This window comes from Staurois parvus, unplaced genomic scaffold, assembly GCF_062004578.1.
Source record: "Staurois parvus isolate SC_StPar_1 unplaced genomic scaffold, SC_StPar_1.0 ptg000318l, whole genome shotgun sequence".
NCBI classification, from domain to species: Eukaryota; Metazoa; Chordata; class Amphibia; order Anura; family Ranidae; genus Staurois; species Staurois parvus.
Window position 1 is genome coordinate 3,418,735 of NW_028318114.1, and position 14,153 is coordinate 3,432,887.

Below are 14,153 nucleotides of genomic sequence, written 5' to 3' on the forward strand. Positions count from 1 at the left end.
AGTTGGCCGATATTTAAGAGAGTTGAAACCTTTATGTCATGACCTGGTTCACCTGCTGGAGGCACTGGGCAGAACACTGTATTTTCAGTGTCCATGAGCAGGTGTCTCTCAGAGGTCAGCAAGCCCCAGTTATCAGTTCCAAATGGTTTCATCTGCTAGCAAGACATATAATGCTGCTCTCATTAGCACACGTTATCAGTGTTTTGGTTGCTCCTGCCTTGTATCCTGTTTGCCATGTTGCTGCCAGACTCTGTTGCCATTAACATGTGATCCTGCTCTTGCTCCTTCCCTGTACCTAGCACCTTGCTGCCTTGATCCTTTCTCAGTCTTGTTTCCCTCCTTCCCATCTGCCCCTCCAGGTTTCCCCCATCTTGCATTTTTTTCCACTTGTACTTATTTGTGTATTTAGTTGGTTTAGGTTTCTGCATTTTGGCATTTAGTTCAGATTTTCTTGCATTTCATGTTTATTGCAATGCTGGTGTGTAGTTATCTTACATTCACTGTAAATAAATCTCACTTTAAAGATGTATACATACGGTCTGGTCTCAGTTTCTTGGTGTAGCTACATTTATCTGGTCATCTCCTGTGCTGACTCCTGACCAGGGGCGGACTGACCATTGGGGAACTCGGGCACTGCCCACGGGCCCGGGGTCAGTAGGGGGCCCCATGAGATGTTCCTGGTACCTTTCATAGGCTTTTTGGGTGTGGTTTGAGTGTGGGCGAGGACACAGGGGCCCCATGATCCCCTATTGCCTGGGGGCCCCATGAGTTGTCAGTCCGCCCCTGCTTCTGACACTTTGTTTTTAGGTAATCTGTGTTGACTGGAAACACTGGTTGCATACAAAAGTTCAAGACAAGGGGAAGAATAAAATGCTTTTATCTGGCATAATAAAATCATACTTTATTTACAGAAAAAAAAATGTGGTATTACACCCACATGGAACCATAGATAGTGTTAGGTTAGAGAATCTGTTGCTTCATGTGCACTGAAACCATCTCAGTTTTGAGCTCAATCCAGTCAGCCAGGGATAAACCTAGCCTTCACTATAATTATTATTATTATACAGGATTTATATAGCACCAGCAGTTTGCTCAGTGCTTTATCTTGATAAACGTGTTTGTACTTTGTTCTCTTATTGCTTTTATTTTGTTAGTGTAGGAAGAGAGGTCTGTCTCTATGCACTGTAGTTCCATATTATACTGTAGTATCTGAATAGGTTTTGTCCTTTAAATAAAGTCCAAAGTGATCATTATTAGATTGATTTGACATGGTTGTGTTTTCATTTCCTCTTTGACAACAAGCATAAAGGTAAGTGAAATCCGATTTTTGACTACTCACTTGTTGTAAAATTCACACTTTTGCCTGATTACAGTATGTTGGGCTGATTTTACATTTATTCCAGGTCCATGCTTCATTTCCTGAGGATTGGCAGGACACAAGATAGCTTAATTTCCCTTAGGGTTGAAACTGCAAATACTTTAGCTGTCATTCATATGTTGTCCTCCTGAAGATACTAATGCTGGTTGCAGTGGAATGCTGCATCACCACAGGCAGTATATATGATATGAAGCAAGAGATGAGTTAGGAGATAAAGGTACATTTGATGGAATCTGACAGTACATCAAATCACAGTGGACATACTTCTAAACAACTACTGTATGGGGATGGATGCAAGTCTAAATAATGGTGCTGTACAGGGTCACCATTAGAAATCATGGGGCTCCAAACAGCCTTCCTGACATGCCCCCTCCCACCTGTAGCTACTATATATAGTCACAAAGATCAGCAAAGAGTGGATGTGTCCAGTTGCACTTGTGTGTTTTGCACAATTGTTTTTGATTTGATTTTGATATGCCAAATCATGTGCGGTCAGTATAAAGGTCTGTATCTGACAAGGTTGGCTGGACAATCAGCATTACCTAAATGTTAGTGCAGGGGCGCATGCACGGCCGGCTCGAGGATGGACGCGTGATAGCTCCCGCTCCGTCCACCCGCCAGCACTGAAGCGGCTCACTCAGACCCCAGGGAAATCCGACAGCACATGGCAGCTCACAGAGTGTGCCCGCAGCCCACTAGACATGCCCCGGAGGAAAAAGAGTCCGGGGCAGCCAGGGAAGCTGACAAACTTCTTCCCGGCCGTTATGCCGGGAAACCAAGATGGCGGCCGCCATACAAACATGCGGGGAGGCAGCAATGACCAGGAGGAGGACTACAGGTCCCAGAGTGTGGATCCCAGACTACAACACCAGCTTTATCCAGGGGACCCTGGTGAGTTGTCACCCCCACTGTCACCCACGACCTGCAGCCCAGCAAAATCACGGCTAGAGAGTGACTCTGACGACACCCACCAGGCCCTAAACCTTCCACCTCAGCCAACACATCCCTCCTTGCCTGATATAGACGCATTTCCAGCGTCTGACCAACCACTGACCGAAATCTGCGTGAAAAACATGCTAACATCACTGCGCCAGACCTTACACAATGATATATCTGCGCCATTGACCCAAATTACTGCTTTGGTACAAAGACAGGAACGCAGAATCCGCCACATTAAGACCAATATAGCAGACATCATAGAAGCGCACAATGATCTGATTGATGCTCATACAAATCACTTATCGGACATCGAACAAATCAACTTAAAATTAGCTGACATGGAGGATAGATCACGCCGTAATAATATCAAATTCAGAGGGATTCCAGAAACAGTGTCTACCGACCCGTTATTGCCATATCTGCAACACTTTCTAAAGCTTTTAATCCCAACACTCTCTGAAGTTGAGGCCACGATTGATCGCGCACATCGACTTCCTAAACCTTCATTCCTGTCAGCATCCATCCCTAGGGATGTGCTCGTCCGCTTACATTTCTACCATATTAAGGAGAGAATTATGATGGCCACTAGAAATCCACCTCCACTTCCACCCTCTCATGCGAATCTGCGTCTCTATGCTGATTTATCCAAGGCCACACTCTCCAATAGGAAGAAACTGATATCAATTACAAAAGCACTCAGAAACCATAATATGGCCTACCAATGGGGCTTCCCAACAAAACTAATAGTACGACACCAAGGCAGGGTGTATACCATTAAAAATTTGGAGGCTGGCTTGGAGTTTCTTAAGGCCTGGGGCATATTGCCTGCAGATCCACAGAAGAACAACCCTGGTTCCATCCAAAACATGGAAGCGACCTGACGGGCCTGGCGGCACAAGCCGCGATATACATGTTTATATTTTTCCCTGGAGGCTCCTTTTGAACACTCCCTTTTCTGGCGATCGGCCTATATCCAATGACTCTCATCTTCAAAATTTTCTATAGGTTTGACCCTTCTGGAGGTCAAAACCTGTCTGACTCCCCCATTTTTGAAGTAGTGATCCTAGCTACATTGGTTACTTGCATTATACGCAAGAGTTTTTTTACTGTTGTTCCTTTCCTTCCCACCTGCCCCTTACCATGGCACCACCAGCTATATCTCTCGGACACTGGATCTAGATCTCCTGACCCCGCATACTGCCAAAGAACACTCCAAATATATATATACTCCGTAAATCCATTTATAAATGATTACCATCACATCTCTTAACGTACGGGGTCTCAATTCCCCATTTAAAAGATTGATGCTATCAAGAGAAATCCGAAGATCTCAAACTGACCTACTTTTTATACAAGAATCCCACTTCGCCACAGACAAGACCCCTAAACTGTATCTTCACCGTTTTTCTCAACAATTTATGGCAACTAATGTTAAAAAGAAGAATGGAGTTATTATCGCTGTTAATGACGCTCTCTCTTTCCAATCTACCTCCACCATAATCGACCCACAAGGGCGAAACCTCATTTTGATATGCGAAATTAACGAGATTACTTATAAGATTACTTATACCTTGGTGAACATTTATGGACCAAATAGCAAACAAATAAGATTTTACCGCAAGCTCTTCAACCTCATTTCCCAACACAAACGAGGTAGACTCATTATTGGCGGAGACTTTAATGTTCTTAGTAATTCACTTCTAGACTCATCTTCTAACAAGAAACCCACCAACCTTGATCTCAACCGCTTATTACATGACCATGACCTATACGACATCTGGAGATGCCAACATGGCTCAGAGAGAGACTACACCTATTTCTCACCCCCACATCTCTCATATTCTAGAATTGACATGTTCGCCACTGACAAATGGACTTTACAACACGTGTCATCATCCAACATTGGTACTATAACTTGGTCCGACCATGCTCCGATCAGCATATCCTTAGACGATACCCAACGGTCAGCGATCCCACCTATTTGGAGACTGAATTCTACACTTTTGAAACTCCCGGAAAACCAAAAATTTATATTAGATGCTCATCACCTCTTTTTTGAAACTAACAGCACCCTGGATATCTCTATCACCACGCTTTGGTTAACATATAAAGCTTATATGAGAGGTATCCTCATCCAACTAAATCCTCCATTAAAAAACAACGCTCACAGCAAATTGACCAACTCCTCACCTCTATACGCAAAAACGAAGACAATAACAAACAAAATCCAAACCCCACTACGACCGCGGCCTTAAACCGAGATAGGAATGCACTACACACTATCCTATTACACTCTTATGACACGAACCTACAAAAAACCAAATCCCAATTTTATGCGCTAGGCAATAAATCAAACTCTCTTCTTACCAAAATCATCAAACAAAAACGGCTCAAAAACAAAATCCCCACGATTCAACACCCAATCTCACATACTCCACTGACCAACCCACAAGACATAGCTAATGCGTTTGCGTGTTACTATCAAACGCTATACAATATAAAAGATGATCCAAACACGACCCAACCAACAACCCCGTTGATTGAAAATTTTCTACAACATACCAATCTCCCTTCTCTTACGCCTTCCCAATTAGCCTCCCTATCTGTGCCGATTTCGCCTACTGAGATCGAGAAAACCATAAACAAGCTCCCCTTGAACAAATCACCAGGTAATGACGGCTTCACCAATGAATACTATAAGACGTTCGCACCCCATCTCAAGCCACACCTCTCGGTTCTCTATAACTTTGTTGCCTCCAAAGGGGAATTTCCCTCTGATATGCTACAATCAATAATTACTACTATCCCGAAACCAGGTAAAGACTCCCAATTAGTTCAAAACTATAGACCAATTTCTCTGCTTAACACAGACCTAAAAATATATGCCAAGATAATAGCTCAACGACTGCTTCCATACCTTCCCATCCTAATCCACTCTGACCAAGTAGGATTCATACCAGGCAGACAGGCCCCTGACGCGACTCGACGAATCATATCACTACTACACCACCTTGAAACAGATAATCAACCCTCACTCCTCCTATCACTTGACGCAGAAAAAGCATTTGACCGCATTCACTGGCAATTCATGACGCTTACCCTCCAAAAATTTGGAATTACGGATTGGATGATGTCTGCAATTTTGTCCCTATACTCCAAACCCTCCGCTAGAGTTCTCACCAACGGCACACTCTCGCAACCATTCCAAATCTCCAATGGAACTAGACAGGGATGCCCCCTCTCCCCCATAATCTTCGCTTTACTTATTGAACCACTGGCATCCAACCTCAGAAATGATCCCAGTTTCTCAGGAATCACATTTCATAAACACGAACACAAAATCAGTCTCTTTGCAGATGACATTATTCTAATGATCACAAACCCCTATAAATCACTTATCTCGATACGCACCCACATACAAACGTACGCAGATGTTTCATACTATAAGCTCAACGAACCCAAGTCATCTATCTTAAACCTGTACACTCCTGCTCCACTCCAAAACCTGCTTACCAAACGATTCCCTTTTAAATGGGAAAAACACAATATCCCCTATCTGGGGATTAAACTGTCTGCCAACACTAATCAACTCTATGCAGCTAATTTTAAACCGCTACTAGATACAATTCCACAGGAGCTTAGAAACCTACGTACGGCTACTTTATCAATGCTAGGCAGAATAGCGACTATCATGTGCATATTGCCTAAAATATTATATATCTTCCGTGCGCTGCCCATTCCTATACCATCCTCCTTCTTTTCCTCACTTCAAAAAATTCTGAATAACTTTATATGGCTTTCCAAACGGCCGAGGTGCACCACAAACCTCCTGATACGTCCGCCCTCCAGAGGGGGAGCCGGTCTCCCGCATATAAAATCCTATTACCAAGTGGTCTTACTAGACCAGCTCTTCTACTGGTGGCACCCTACTCTAGACAAAACCTGGACTATCATGGAAACCTCCCTATACTCGCCAGGCACATTAAGAGACCTACTTTTCACGCCCCATGTAGATCAAACTAGACCTCTGCATACACATCCATGTATCCAGGCCTCTATGATGGTTTGGCGTGATTTCTTGACCTATACGCATTCCCACAAAACTAACCTACGAATCCCTACCCCATTATCATCCCTACATTTTTTTTCCCCCCAATTGAACTTGACATCTTGGCAAGCGTGCGGTATATATCATATCCAAGATCTCTATAATCTTCAAAAACCAGACTCTTTTCAGACCTCCAAGAGAGATTCCATCTCCCTGATAAAGAGCGATTCACTTTTATGCGAATAACACACTTGCTCCATAAAACAAACATACCACTTGAAATAGACTTTCCTGCTACTGCCCACCATTTCCTACATAGGACTATCTATCCAAAGAAGGGAATATCCACGTTCTATACTTTGCTAATTGAAGCGCAATTCATAACCCAAACGTCCTCTCTGACTAACTGGGAGAGGAATTTACTTCTCCCAACATCCTCACAATCCTGGCAAACAGCGTTTACTATCACATACAAAGCCTCCAAGTGTAGTTCACATTGGGAATCATACCTGAAAATTCTCCACCAATGCTATTTAACCCCTGCTAAACTATCTGTATACTACCCACAGCAATCACAAGCCTGCTGGAGACAGTGTGGCGAAACTGGCTCATTTTTCCAATTGCTATGGTCGTGTAAATCCATCAAGTCGTATTGGAATAAAGTATTCCAAATAATTTCTTCAATTATAGATTCACCAATGACCCCAAATCCCAATCTAGCCCTCCTTCATTTAACGATAGAAAAATTCCCCATACGCTCACGCACTATTATCATACAAATCCTGGCAGCAGCAAAGATAAACATTACTAAACTATGGCGGTCTACGTCACCTCCCCTATTGTCCCGTCTCCTTGTTGATCTCAATCTACAATGTGAGATAGAACGAAGAACGGCTCTCCGAAACTCCACTTACCATAAATTCATATTTCAATGGTCTCGATGGTTAAAACATCCCAACTGTTAACTCACCTGATTACTAATCCCAACGCATACTGGATCTTATACCCGTAGCTTATTGGTGCCCCCTCCCTCCCATATTCTTCCTAACCCCTTTTTCCACCCCTACCTAGTTTCAATGTGTTAAGTTCTTCCACAAGGTTCAGGAACCGCGAGCATACCTCTCATGTAAGCATGATTACGATCAATAGGTCCCCGGCCGCGTGGTGGGGATCTACCACCTCCTCATTCAGCTCATAGATTGTACACTTGTTTTTGTGAACCTTGTACTACAATGTTTCTATATGATGTTATCCTGTTTAAGATTCTGAAAATTTCAATAAAAACTATTTGAAATAAATGTTAGTGCAGACATCTGTTTTAACAACCCCAATACATCTAAAGCCTAGCTCAGTCAATTAGGGCTGGGCAAGAGGTGACTCCACATATTAAGTCAGCCAATCAGGGAAGAACTGAGTGAGACCCCAGTACATCCAGAGATCTGCTCAAGCAGGGCAGCATAGAAGGCAAATCTCCCTTGCTGAGGCTGTTCTGCTCAACTGATCCAGCTGCTCTCTTTCACTCACTGTGAAACTGTAAACTGTTGGGTGAGAGGCAGGGATAGCCAGTGAATTCAGTGGATGTGCAGTATTCCATTGGGATCCTGTGACAGCAACAGGGGAGGAGTCTGAACAGTGCATGTGATGTGACTCTACTACATTGTGAAGGGAGCACATGCTGCTTCCAAACCAAACTCAAACCTACCTGCTGACCCAATGGGGCCCAGGTCCAGTATGGGAGAGCTGGCCATAGCCCCTTACCCCCGTTGTGTATCCCAGCTGCTGTATAAATCCAAAGGTAAGAAACAGTCAGCACACCAATATAGATCAAGGTGGATGGTTTATTGAATGTGGAACTTTAGTCAGAAAATTAAGTCCTGCTAGATCACTTTGGGCTGGCCCTTTTTGCAGATGTAGCTATGTAAAACATTAAAAATAAGTGTCTATACTGTTTTAAATTCAGTAAATCACTGTCTCACAATGCTCTGCAAATGCTCAGTTGCTCTCTATTATTTGGCACTGTGGCTAATATCAGAGCTGCTAGAGGCTGATCTGCTGACAGCCTAAAGATTTACTGCTGCTCAGGGGCTCTGTGCTTCATAAAATGGCAGCCTCTGGCAAGAAGAAACAGGAGGCATGTTACAGCACACACTAATGTTGGCAGCATAATTATCAATGTGGAATCTGTGTTCCTTGCTAAAGAATATTATTTTTTATCAAGTTGTTATGGGTAAAGTTCTACTTTAAGTCCTTTATCTGCAAGAAAAATAACACAGAGAAAAACAAATTCCTACCTGTATGTGCCCCTGATTTAGGATGGAGAGTCTGTGCTGACATAACACAACCACCCCATTCCTCCTCACTGGTTATTTATTATTTCCCATCTATGCATTTTGTTTGCTTGTATTTTCCATTGCTTTAATCCATTTAGTTCACTGCTCACAGACAGCACTTCTTGTTGTTCAGCAACACAATGAAATCCTTATTGTAAAGTAACAACAGGAAATGCGGGTCTATAATACTGTACTTCTGGACTGTGGAACACACTTCTGGTCTTTAGGTAGAACATATGCTATTGCATCATTCAAGCTCACAGAAACAATATGCCAGCACAGACTGCAGAACTCCAACACATACAGGTAGGATTTTTTTCCCCAAGAAAACCCAACTCATTTTGCTTTAGTATTGCAGTGCAACTTTCGTATTAGCAGCCTTTTGTTTTTCTACACAGGGCATACATGGTTTAGGTCCTCCTTACCCTGTTCTGGGCATACCTATGCAGATGGGTGGTGATCCACTGTTTCCTTTTTGCTCTTTAATGATATGGATATATACTGTATGTAGGCACTATCCTTACTCTCATTGTTTTTGCTTGTTAACTTTAAAATTCACAACTTGCGTTTTGGGTACAATTATTCTTAATGGCCCCCAAAATGCATTGTAATTCTGCCACAATTGTCTGGCTGCAAAACTGTTTTAAAATCGTACTAAGCTTGTTGGCCAGAAAAGAGCAACCAAGAATAATTTTATGTGACAGACAAAAATATGAGATAAGGGGTGTGGACGCCACTCAAGACCAGCCCTGGGAGTCCAGTGTGTTGTATGTGTGGAGTGGCCTCAGCACCGCACTAGCTATGCCCCCTCTAATGCATTTTGACCCACCCATCGGGGGCTCAGTCAAAGAAGCGCCTCTGTGACCAAGCCCCGTTGGGTGGGGTAAACACATCATAGGGCATGTCTAGTGTGTTGCTGAGGCCACTCCACACATACAACACACTGGACTACTGAGGCTGGTCTTGAGCGGCGTCCACTCCCCCGTATCTCATCCCAGACACTGGAACAGACTGAGGACGCTGCTCCCTTCATTCCCATGCTGGTAGGGTGATCCTTTCTGCTCATCTGACTTTAATGCAACACCAATAAGCTTTATACATGGTCTGCCTCTTTTTCAGAGATATGGGAACATTATACTGCCTCATCTAGAAATCTGCAAAAAACATGGGGCATAGTATCTTGATGCATGGGACATGTATTTTACTGAATAGGAAGTTTCACCTTCAATAAGCTACTCACATGTCCAAAAATAGCCCTTATGCCTATATTTAAATGTATATTTACCTAACAGGTAGCCAGACAATAAACATTCCCTGTAACCTTGCTCTAGCATGTTTATTGAACATGTATGTATGGCTCTGCAGCAACCCTATATGTGTCATAAGTCTTTATGAATAGCAGCAAGGATGTTGATTATGAGCTGCTCTCTGAAATGAATATAAAGGAATCATCCGTTATTGTGCTGTATACATTAGAGTAACCCACAGTTGCTGAGAGGCAAGTGATTCATCACAGACATGGCTACATAATCAAAGCAGGTTAGGATATAAATAGCTTGTGCTAACAACATAGGAGAGTGCAAGTGACCTACAGAAAGCTATTGAAGAAGATTTTCTGCTGAAACAGATGAGAAGGGCTTTTAAACTACTTTACATACACTCTGAGCTGTCTGGGTAGAAGCTGGATGGCCATAGGGTTGAAGCCACCAACACCTGTCCAGATCCTCTTGGTAAATATATTTAAAATAATTTAGATTCTTCTTCAGTAACATAATGCATTATGCACATACTATTCCAATTAATGGTTGACTGCCACAAAACAAATTTTTCACCCCAATGTGACTTAGCTAATTAGTTTACTGCCACAAGCAGTTTATTCACTGTCTAACTAATTATTTGATGATTTTTTTACCATCAAAAGATGGTCATTGTCAAAGTTTACCTGTAGAGGTATCTCCTTATTGATCCAGTCAGTCCATTCCCTTAACCAATTCAGAGATAGACAGGTCTGCGCACAAAAACTTAGCACCACAACTTGATTGACAAGAACCAATTCCATTTTTAAAGCCCCATGCTAGGATACATGAGCTATTATTCCAGAAAGGGGCTTTAAAATGTGGTGCATCCTAAAATATTAGATATTTTTAGTAGGGATATTGAAGGATTTTGTTTCTAAAATTGTTGACAGGAACACCAATACAAGATGCACAAGGACAGAGGACCACAAGTCCCCACATTCCTTATTATATTAAGTCTACTCAATTAGCTTTACAAATACTTTTTTCTAAAAACTTCCTTTGCAAAAAATATTTATGTAAGTAGCTAACATAAAACAAAAACCACATATATATATATATATATATATATATATATATATATATTCCAGCATTCAGAAAACTGATTGTTAATCTTATTATGTTTCTTCTTATATGATTTGTTCAGTTGACAAACATTTCCAGAAACCGACCCAGAAGCCTACCCATTATTTACCACAGTGCTGTATAAATAACTTACAGTATGTCTATATCAAGTAATCTTTAATACTGCCAGTAATAGGGACCAGAAATATGAACATATTCTTGTAGGCTAAGCTAAATTCACCTTCCTGGCTTTACATCTGTCTCAGTATCCCTCCTCCCATGCTAACTGCTGGCAAAATGAGGGCAGGGGAGAATCGAAGTTATATGACATTTTCATTGGTCCTGGCACTGGTTCCTAGAATTTGAGAACAGGAGTTTTTACATGTACTGTAGGTACCCCCTACCCTCCCCACAGCACTATCACCTATAGCCTGGACTATGTACAGATATTACAACTCACAAACAATGATGCAAGCAAGTGTAGTGAGTGTCATCTGAAACTTCTTCAAAGAAAAAAGTGTTTGAGGAGTGGGCCTTGGACAACTGTGTCTTCTACCTTACAATTTAGGCAACCCTAAATTTCTAAGGCTGAACTAGTGAGCTAATGAACACGTAAATGAACTGATTATAACCATATGATTATATGATAGACAGAACTTCCCACATGACAACTATTTAGAAAAACATCACACAAATGCAAACATGGACTACCTTTAAATATATAGAAAAGCAGGGAAGGATCCAAAACAAAGATGTATAAAATAATTGCAAAATACAATATATTGCACTGAGGAGGACGTATGCGGAGTGACTGCTTGTTTGCCTGTGATGGGGAAACTCTGTATGTTCTCTAGTGGACGTATGATTGCAGAAGGAAGCAAGGAGGAGAGAGAATTTTATTAATATTAATTTAGGCTCTTTTCACACAGGACAGAATGTGATTTTCTCAGCAGGGGATCTGTCCACTGTTCCCCCAATGAGCAGAATGGGCAGATGACAGGTCCGTTTACATCTGCTGGTCCATAGAGATACATGGACCAACCGATTAGGTCCACCTGAAAAACTGACATGCCGAATTGACCAGTTTGCTTATGTGAAAGGGGCCTTACCATAAAAGGTCCATCTTGCAAGGTGAGCGGGATTCTAGCTTAAGGTGGAAATGAAACACCTTGTCACTTAAGTGTGAAATCGCACAAGAATGAATTTATTCGGACTATTTTCAGACTGCAGCTAGTGGAGAAGTGTATGACACTGAAAATGGACTGCTTTTTCATGTGTCATATTTATGTTTGGCAAGTTTTATTTATATTAATGCATGATTGATAGAATTATGTGATGCCTATGTATATACACTGCTCAAGAAAAATTAAAGGAACACTTTTTAATCAGAGTATAGCATCAAGTCAATTAAACTTCCGGGATATTGATCTGGTCAGTCAAGTAGCAGAGGGGGTTGTTAATCAGTTTCAGCTGCTTTGGTGTAATGAAATTAACAACAGGTGTACTAGATGGGCAACAATGAGATAACCTCAAAAACAGGAATGGTTTTACAGGCGAAAGCCACTAACATGTTTTTCCCTACTCATCTTTTCTGACTGTTTTTTACTAGTTTTGCATTTGGCTAGGGTTAGTGTCACTACTGGTAGCATGAGGCGATACCTGGACCCTACAGAGGTTGCACAGACAATCCACCTCATCCAGGATGGCACATCAATACATGCCATTGCCAGCTTTGCTGTGTCTCCCATCACAGTCTCAAGAGCATGGAGGAGATTCCAGGAGACAGGCAGTTACTCTAGGAGAGCTGGACAGGGCAGTAGAAAGTCCTTAACCCATCAGCAGGACTGGTATCTGCTCCTTTGTTCAAGGAGGAACAGGATGAGCATTGCCAGGGCCCCACAAATTTGTTCTCCAGCAGGCCACTGGAGTGAATGTCTCTAACCAAACAATCAGAAACAGACTTCATGAGGGTGGCCCAAGGGCCCAATGTCCTCTAGTGGGCCCTGTGCTCACTGCCTGGCACCATAGAGCTCAATTGGCATTTGCCATTGAATGCCAGAATTGGCAGGTCCACCACTGGCACCCTGTGCTTTTCACAGATGAGAGCAGTTTCACCCTAAGCACATGTGACAGACATAAAAGGGTCTAGAGAAGCTGTGGAGAATGTTATGCTGCCTGTAACATCATTCAAAATGACCATTTTGGTGGTGGGTCAGTGATGGTCTGGGGAGGCATATCCATGGAGGGGCACACAGAACTCTACAGGCTAAACAATGGCACCCTGACTGCCATTAGGTATTGGGATGAAATCATTAGACCCATTATCAGACCCTGCGCTGGTGCAGTGGGTCCTGGGTTCCACTTGGCGCACGACAATGCCTGACCTCTTGTGGCAAGAGTATGCAGGCAGTTCCTGGAGGATAAAGGAATTTATACCATTGAATGGCCCCCATGCTCGCCTGATCCAATAGAACACCTCTGGGAAATCATGTTTCAGTCCATCCAACACCGCCAGTTTGCACCTCAGACTGTCCAGGAGCTCAGTGATGCCCTGGTCCAGATTTGGGAGGAAACACCCCAGGACATCATCCGTCGTCCCATTAGGAGCATGCCCCGATGTTGTCAGGCATGCATACAAGCAAGTGAAGGCCATACAAACTACTGAGTACCATTTTGAGTTGCTGCAATGAAATTTCAGCAAAATGGACTAGCCTGCTGCATAATTTTTTCACTTTGATTTTTGGGGTGTCTTTAAATTCAGTCCTCTGTAGGTTGATAATTTTCATGTCCATCAAACGATGGGGCATCCTTATGTTCCTAACACATTGCCAAGTTCATATCAGTATAGATATCCAGCATGATATTTTTCCCCATTGAGATCTGATGTGTTTTCAAAGTGATGCTTTCAAAAAAAGTTTGAGCAGTGTACATTTTTAGCCCTGCACTACTGTATGTATTAGTTTATATACATTAATAATTTTTTTTTTCAGCATGAAACTGAGGTTTAAATATATGGCATTGTGATGGTTACAATGCTCTTTATTGTATAAAATTAAATTATTTAATGTTACAAATAAATTGAACCTCCCTTGTTATGA

General features: G+C 42.3%; 1 pseudogene; it reads right to left on the reverse strand.

Annotated features, from left to right (window-relative positions):
• The window catches only part of LOC149457497 (potassium channel subfamily T member 2-like), a 1,031,266-nt pseudogene that overhangs the window by 692,172 nt on the left and 324,941 nt on the right, over window positions 1-14,153 (reverse strand).